Here is a 9,605-nt window from a genome sequence, read left to right as displayed (position 1 = left end):
AGGTTTAGAGCCAATATTTCTATTGATGTTATTACAAACTTCTGAGTTGATTACACATGTGAGTTAAGGGCCAAATAGCAAATTCATGGCTCTGACTTTATGAGAATACTTTCAAGATAATAGTAAGATATAAAGACAACAGTCCAGATTGTCTTATATAGATTGATAGTTTTCAAAAATGTCAGAAATCCACAGAATTTGAGATTTAAAGTTATTTATCTTTTGTTGAGACATATCTGCTCCTAAAAGTTCCACTTTAACAGGTTTAATGAAGAATTTGAACATCTCTATCTCCAGGTGAGGCAATACTTTGTGGCTAGGCAGACACTGGACAAAACTGCCTGTTTTATCTGCAGGCTATATTGTCCAGAAAAGGACAAATTATGCAGAATAGTTGAGTTATAAGCTCTGCCAAGACAGGGTGATCAGCCCTTCAAAAATCTGCATTTCAAGAGTCTATCAGTTGATTTTGGACAGAAGGCTGAAGAGTCGTGCTCCCATGTTGTGAACAGAGGACTGTGCTAGTGGAGATTTGTCTCTACAACCCTTCAGTTCTGGAAGCCATGTTAGACTTCCTATGTGTATAGATATTTGTTCATTCAAAGATTTCTCACGTGGTTGAAGACTGGTAGTATTTTAAACAACCCAAACTGTTTAGCATTGAGAAGGATAATAAATTTAATAGGGTCGTTTTTCAGATGGTGTGTGATCTCAAACCAGGATATGAATCAGGTATAGAATTACAGTCTTTTAGAATAGATGACAAGGTGCTTTAGTTAATGGACAAAAATTGATGGATTTGGTGGTGACTGTATCCTATGTTTTATAAATTGTAGAATGGTAATAATTGTACTCAATTTGTATATAAGTGAAAAGGCCTTTTAACTGGACAAAAAGGGGGAAATGTGGTTTGCCCTGGAGTTATCTGTATTTTGACGCAGCTAATTCTACTGCATCAAGGACAGCTACCTAGTCATGTACTCAGAACTCAGGTGACTTCACCAGAATCTTCTCCCCATTGAATTTGTGAAATATGAGTGAGGGGCAGGTACAGGATAGAAGGAAACCTGTCATCAGATGAAGAGGAGGGATGGTCAGGAGAGAAGTTTGAAGGAAGAGGAGGAGACTGGAATGGAGAATGAAGAAGAGACAGGAGGGACAGAGGGATAAGCCATGGCAGGTGACGTTAAGATTCTGCTCTGTGTATTTACAGGTTGTTATTGATATTCTTAAGGGATGGATGGTACTGGGCTTTGTATGTTTAGGTGGGCAATTATATCTTACCAATTGTATCAAAGATTATTGTGTCATGTATTCTTTTATGTGACAGTTTGAGTATAGCAAAGTGTGAGGCAGCAGGAGGCACAGGGCCACTGCAGAGTTGGGATCTATTTCTGCCAAGATATCTAGCAGATAGATATCTTGGGGCACTGTGGTGCTGTACCTAGCAGGATAAAAGACAACCATACCTTTTTTACTTTTTATAGTTTTACAGCAACAAATATACACAATGTATGTCGTTGAGTCTCAGTACCTCACTCAGGATGATATTTTCTAATTCCATCAGTGATATCCAGATTCTCTAAGCTTACATCAGAATAGAAAATTATATACTCACAAATTTAACAAATCTTTGTCACACCAGTCTGGTTTGCATTTCAAAATATTTATCATTTGCATTATAATTAATTCAAGAAAAAGGTGATCAAATATTTTAGCCTAGATATTTTGTAGAAGCTTAGAATAAGAATACTAGCACTAGGGACAACTAAGGGGATTGCTGAGCTGCATGGATCTTAAGTTATAAAAGGACTTTCAAGGAATTTCTCATATTGATCTATGAGAAAATTAAACAGAAGTATGAAACAAAGCATTTGATATAGTTCTTGTATTCTGAAGGTGCGCATGTTACTTCTATCATTTGGAGTCTTATTCTACTTGCAAAACCCCTCACCACACTATGACAGTGTGCTTGGTTTTGCATTTCAAAACAACATTTCTGAAATAAACACTGAAAGACTGAAAGGTGTTTTGACCTTTTTCATGTGTCCAAGAGCATTTGCAAAAATTACAAAGGGTTGATTGGGGCAATGGGGCTCAAGAATCACAACAGAATTGGGAAATGAATGGTGGTCATGTGAAATCCTGTGATTAGGGTTCTCAATTTGGAACTTACATTATACAAGAAAAATCTGACTTCTAAGGGACAGAGGTGGGGGGAATTCTCTGCTGACATTAAGTGCTCAGTCAATAATACATGCCAAAACATGTATTAATGTCATTTAATAATACATGACATTAGGCATGTAACAATTCAAGGATAGATAACAATTCTAAGAAATATTTAATCTGTGCAAGGTAATAAATATTGACCTGTTCACATTCTTCTACATGTAGACATTGAGTTAGTCCAGCACCATTTGTGAAAGGTGCTTTCAATTTTCCTTCATATTATTTCAGTTTCTTTATCGGAAATTGTAGAGAGCTGCAACGTGTCACGCCTCAAAGATGGCGCTGGTTTCCGCCTTCCACCCTCCCAATGGTGAGCGTTCCTTGCAGTAAACTAGTCCTTATTTGGCTATGTCTGCCTGGCCTGCCAGCTTCTGCATAGTGACAGCCTATCTACATGACCCACGTGGCTTGCTAGGATTGGTCAGCGCTAGCTATTTAAGTGTGGTGCAGGGCATTCCCCAGAGAGAGAGAGAGAGTCAGAAGAGATAGAGGTCAGAAGATTGTATCAAGGTTCCTGAGTAAAACTACTTGAAGAAGATCTCCTGTGGCCGTGTCTTCCTTGCTGGTCGAGGTTGGCCGCGACAAGTGGTGGCCCTTACAGGGAACTCCTTGAATCCACCGTAAAGGGACTCAACTCTCTCTGAGATCAGAACTTCTTGCAGTCAGGGCAGGGCTGGAAAGTTCCCAAGGTAAGGTGGGACAATAAGGACTGTGGGAAATAGCGGCTATAAAGTCTCAGGGTAGTGAGCAAGTAAAGTTCGCGGTAGCAGCGAACCGAAAGTAGCAAGACGCGTGGTGAATTTAGCCGTAGCAGCATAGAAAGTTTTTGTCATGGGGACCTCACAGTCTCATCCAATTTTTCTGGCTCTTCAAGAGCTGTTTGAGCAAAAGAAACTAAAAATAAAAAGAAGCACCATAGAGAGATTTTTGAGCAAATGCGATGCCATTGCACCCTGGTTTGCAGCCTGTGGTAATCTCACAGTGGCGAGCTGGGACAAGTTAGGCAAAGACCTTGATTTTGCCCAGGAACAGGGGACTCTAAGACCTGGGGTACGTCCAGTATGGTGCTTAGTATGTAGCTGCCTTGAGGATCAAGTTTCCCACACTGAGATGCGTCCATTTTATGGATGATATCCTTTTAACTGTGAATAATGAAGAGATTTTAGATTTAGCATATGGAGATTTAGTTAAATTGCTAGAAGGTAAAGGATTGATTATTGCCCCTGAAAAGGTACAAAAGGGCAAGCTTGTAAATTATTTAGGAACAAAAGTAAGCCCTTATATCATTATCCCCCAAACGGTTGAATTGAGGAAAGATAACCTTAAGACTTTTAATGATTTTCAAAAATTATTGGGAGATATTACTTGGGTCAGATGTTATTTAAAATTACCAAATTATGAATTAAAACCATTGTGTAATATTTTGGCTGGGAATTCAGCCTTGGATTCTCCTAGACAATTGACTGATGAAGCAAGGGAAGCTTTAAAGAAGGTTGAAAAAAGATTACAAGGCGCAATGTTACATCAATGGAAGGAGGGTGCAGACATTGTGCTATGCATTCTAGCCACCTACATGCAGCCCACAGTATTGTTGTGGCAAGATGGTCCTCTGTTTTGGGTTTATCCCAGAGCTTCTCCAGCTAGATCAGTAGAGTATTATCCTACAGCAATTGCACGATTAGCCCTGAATGGAATTCAACAGTGCATACAATATTTTGGTGTTTCCTCAACCTCGATCATAGTGCCCTATACAGGTCAGCAGATGAAGATCTTATGTGGCACTGTGGATGATTGGGCTATATTACACTGTGGATTCCATAGACAGATAGATAGTCATTATCCAAAACACCCTTTGCTATCCTTCTTTAAGGAACATTCCGTGATTTTTCCCATACAGGGGGCCCCAAACATTTTTACAGATGGATCCAAAAATGGTTGTGAAGCCTATATGGTTGACCATCAAGAGCCAATTTTGTGTCAATATCAACCCGGCTCTCCACAAGTAATTGAACTCAAAATTGTGCTGGAAGTGTTTAAAAATTGTTCTTTTGCCTTTAATTTGCTCTCTGATTCATCATATGTTGTTAATGCCGTTAAGATATTAGAAGTGGCTGGTCCTATTAAAATTAGCAGCACGGTATGCCAGCTGCTGAGGGAACTTCAGGAATTGATCTGGAAAAGAGGTCACAAGTTTTTGGTCCAACATATTAGAGCTCATACAGGTTTGCCTGGTCCTCTAAGTGAGGGAAATGATCTTGTGGATAGATGTACCCGAATGGAGTTTATCTTCTTAAGCTCATCATTGGATCAAGCCCGACAGTTTCATCAACAATTTCATGTGCCTACCAAAACCTTACAGCAGAAGTTTCATCTGTCTCGAGCAGATGCTCGACAGATAGTTTTAGGATGTCAACAGTGTATCACTTTCCATCATCCCCCTAGTGTGGGGGTTAATCCCAGGGGCTTACTGCCTCTAAAGATTTGGCAAATGGATGTAACTCACATATCTGGATTTGGGACTCTAAAATACATTCATGTTTCTGTGGATACCTGCTCAGGTGTCATTCATGCTACCTCTATGAGTGGGGAAAAGGCACACAATGTTATTGGACACTGCCTAGAAGCCTGGGCTGCTTGGGGAAAGCCTCAACACTTAAAAACTGATAATGGCCCAGCATACACTGCTCAATCTTTCAAATCCTTTTGTAAACAGATGGATGTGTAGTTGAGCCATGGTCTGCCTTATAATCCCCAAGGATTATATTGTTGAGCGAGCACATCGTACCTTGAAGCAATGCTTAATTAAACAAAAAGGGGGAATAGGCCATGGCAGAACTCCTAAGGAACAGATATCCTTAGCCCTTTTAACTCTTAATTTCTTAATTTTGGATGATGATGGCCTTTCTGCCGCTGACCGACATCAGTGTTGGGCGGGCACATTGAAAGGTTATGTGGTTCCTGGTTGCTGCCGCTGCAGAGAGCCCGTGGGCAGCACCCCACGAGCGAACTTGACCCCCGGGACCACAGGTAAGACCAACTTTTCTGCTGCAAGAAAGCTGCCTGGTGAGCTTGGGACACAGGGAAGCAGAATTCCTCTAGGACTGGGCACGTTCTGTGTTTACCGGAAGTCCCACACCCGTGGATCCCAGCCCGCAGCAGCTCTCTGCCCCCAGACCCTGTGAGAGAGAGACCCAACTGCCTGGTCAGGTGGGCACTCCTGAGGCTGCAGAGCGGAAGAGACCACCAACACTGCCCACCCCTGCGCACATCCCTGGCCCAATAGGAAACTGTATAAGGCCTCTGGGCTCCCGTGGGGGAGGGCCCAGGAGCGGCAGGACCCCTGCCTGAGACACCACCAGAATCTGAAGGAAACAGACCGAATAAACAGTTCTCTGCACCCAAATCCCGTGGGAGGGAGAGCTGAACCTTCAGAGAGGCAGACAAGCCTGGGAAACCAGAAGAGACTGCTCTCTGCACACACATCTCGGACGCCAGAGGAAAAAGCCAAAGACCATCTGGAACCCTGGTGCACTGAAGCTCCCGGAAGGGGCGGCACAGGTCTTCCTGGTTGCTGCCGCTGCAGAGAGCCCGTGGGCAGCACCCCACGAGCGAACTTGAGCCCCGGGACCACAGGTAAGACCAACTTTTCTGCTGCAAGAAAGCTGCCTGGTGAACTCAAGACACAGGCCCACAGGAACAGCTGAAGACCTGTAGAGAGGAAAAACTACACGCCAGAAAGCAGAACACTCTGTCCCCATAACTGGCTGAAAGAAAACAGGAAAACAGGTCTACAGCACTCCTGACACACAGGCTTATAGGACAGTCTAGCCACTGTCAGAAATAGCAGAACAAAGTAACACTAGAGATAATCTGATGGCGAGAGGCAAGCGCAGGAACCCAAGCAACAGAAACCAAGACTACATGGCACCATCGGAGCCCAATTCTCCCATCAAAACAAACATGGAATATCCAAACACACCAGAAAAGCAAGATCTACTTTCAAAATCATATTTGACCATGATGCTGGAGGACTTCAAGAAAGACGTGAAGAACTCCCTTAGAGAATAAGTAGAAGCCTACAGAGAGGAATCGCAAAAATGCCTGAAAGAATCGCAAAAATGCCTGAAAGAATTCCAGGAAAACATAAATAAACAAGTAGAAGCCCATAGAGAGGAGACACAAAAATCCCTGAAAGAATTCCAGGAAAACATAAATAAACAAGTAGAAGCCCATAGAGAGGAGACACAAAAATCCCTGAAAGAATTCCAGGAAAACACAAACAGTTGAAGGAATTAAAAATGGAAATAGAAGCAATCAAGAAAGAACACATGGAAACAACCCTGGATATAGAAAACCAAAAGAAGAGACAAGGAGCTGTAGATACAAGCTTCACCAACAGAATACAAGAGATGGAAGAGAGAATCTCAGGAGCAGAAGATTCCATAGAAATCATTGACTAAACTGCCAAAGATAATGTAAAGCGGGAAAAAGCTACTGGTCCAAAACATACAGGAAATCCAGGACTCAATGAGAAGATCAAACGTAAGGATAATAGGTATAGAAGAGAGTGAAGACTCCCAGCTCAAAGGACCAGTAAATATCTTCAACAAAATCATAGAAGAAAACTTCCCTAACCTAAAAAAAGAGATACCCATAGACATACAAGAAGCCTACAGAACTCGAAATAGATTGGACCAGAAAAGAAACACCTCCCGTCAGATAATTGTCAAAACACCAAACGCACAAAATAAAGAAAGAATATTAAAAGCAGTAAGGGAAAAAGGTCAAGTAACATATAAAGGCAGACCTATCAGAATCACACCAGACTTCTCGCCAGAAACTATGAAGGCCAGAAGATCCTGGACTGATGTCATACAGACCCTAAGAGAACACAAATGCAAGCCCAGGTTACTGTATCCAGCAAAACTCTCAATTAACATTGATGGAGAAACCAAGATATTCCATGACAAAACCAAATTTACACAATATCTTTCTACAAATCCAGCACTACAAAGGATAATAAATGGTAAAGCCCAACATAAGGAGGCAAGCTATACCCTAGAAGAAGCAAGAAACTAATCGTCTTGGCAACAAAACAAATAGAATGAAAGCACACAAACATAACCTCACATCCAAATATGAATATAACGGGAAGCAATAATCACTGTTCCTTAATATCTCTCAATATCAATGGCCTCAACTCCCCAATAAAAAGACATAGATTAACAAACTGGATATGCAACGAGGACCCTGCATTCTGCTGCGACAGGAAACACACCTCAGAGACAAAGACAGACACTACCTCAGAGTGAAAGGCTGGAAAACAACTTTCCAAGCAAATGGTCAGAAGAAGCAAGCTGGAGTAGCCATTCTAATATCAAATAAAATCAATTTCCAACTAAAAGTCATCAAAAAAGATAAGGAAGGACACTTCATATTCATCAAAGGAAAAATCCACCAAGATGAACTCTCAATCCTAAATATCTATGCCCCAAATACAAGGGCACCTACATACGTAAAAGAAACCTTACTAAAGCTCAAAACACACATTGCACCTCACACAATAATAGTGGGAGATTTCAACACCCCACTCTCATCAATGGACAGATCATGGAAACAGAAATTAAACAGTGATGTCGACAGACTAAGAGAAGTCATGAGCCAAATGGACTTAATGGATATTTATAGAACATTCTATCCTAAAGCAAAAGGATATACCTTCTTCTCAGCTCCTCATGGTACTTTCTCCAAAATTGACCATATAATTGGTCAAAAAACGGGCCTCAACAGGTACAGAAAGATAGAAATAATCCCATGCGTGCTATCGGACCACCACAGCCTAAAACTGGTCTTCAATAACAATAAGGGAAGAATGCCCACATATACGTGGAATTTGAACAATGCTCTACTCAATGATAACCTGGTCAAGGAAGAAATAAAGAAAGAAATTAAAAACTTTTTAGAATTTAATGAAAATGAAGATACAACATACTCAAACTTATGGGACACAATGAAAGCTGTGCTAAGAGGAAAACTCATAGCGCTGAGTGCCTGCATAAAGAAACAGGAAAGAGCATATGTCAGCAGCTTGACAGCACACCTAAAAGCTGTAGAACAAAAAGAAGCAAATACACCCAGGAGGAGTAGAGGGCAGGAAATAATCAAACTCAGAGCTGAAATCAACCAAGTAGAAACAAAAAGGACCATAGAAAGAATCAACAGAACCAAAAGTTGGTTCTTTGAGAAAATCAACAAGATAGATAAACCCTTAGCCAGACTAACGAGAGGACACAGAGAGTGCGTCCAAATTAACAAAATCAGAAATGAAAAGGGAGACATAACTACAGATTCAGAGGAAATTCAAAAAATCATCAGATCTTACTATAAAAACCTATATTCAACAAAACTTGAAAATCTTCAGGAAATGGACAATTTCCTAGACAGATACCAGGTATCGAAGTTAAATCAGGAACAGATAAACCAGTTAAACAACCCCATAACTCCTAAGGAAATAGAAGTAGTCATTAAAGGTTTCCCAACCAAAAAGAGCCCAGGTCCAGATGGGTTTAGTGCAGAATTCTATCAGACCTTCATAGAAGACCTCATACCAATACTATCCAAACTATTCCACAAAATTGAAACAGATGAAGCGCTACCGAATTCCTTCTATGAAGCCACAATTACTCTTATACCTAAACCACACAAAGACACAACAAAGAAAGAGAACTTCAGACCAATTTCCCTTATGAATATCGACGCAAAAATGCTCAATAAAATTCTGGCAAACCGAATTCAAGAGCACATCAAAACAATCATCCACCATGATCAAGTAGGCTTCATCCCAGGCATGCAGGGATGGTTTAATATACGGAAAACCATCAACGTGATCCATCATATAAACAAACTGAAAGAACAGAACCACATGATCATTTCATTAGATGCTGAGAAAGCATTTAACAAAATTCAACACCCCTTCATGATAAAAGTCCTGGAAAGAATAGGAATTCAAGGCCCATACCTAAACATAGTAAAAGCCATATACAGCAAACCAGTTGCTAACATTAAACTAAATGGAGAGAAACTTGAAGCAATCCCACTAAAATCAGGGACTAGACAAGGCTGCCCACTCTCTCCCTACTTATTCAATATAGTTCTTGAAGTTCTAGCCAGAGCAATCAGACAACAAAAGGAGGTCAAGGGGATACAGATCGGAAAAGAAGAAGTCAAAATATCACTATTTGCAGATGACATGACAGTATATTTAAGTGATCCCAAAAGTTCCACCAGAGAACTAGTAAAGCTGATAAACAACTTCAGCAAAGTGGCTGGGTATAAAATTAACTCAAATAAATCAGTTGCCTTCCTCTATACAA

The sequence above is a fragment of the Rattus norvegicus genome, chromosome 2, assembly GCF_036323735.1.
Source record: "Rattus norvegicus strain BN/NHsdMcwi chromosome 2, GRCr8, whole genome shotgun sequence".
Classification (NCBI taxonomy): domain Eukaryota; kingdom Metazoa; phylum Chordata; class Mammalia; order Rodentia; family Muridae; genus Rattus; species Rattus norvegicus.
Note: the sequence above shows the minus strand (reverse complement) of the source record.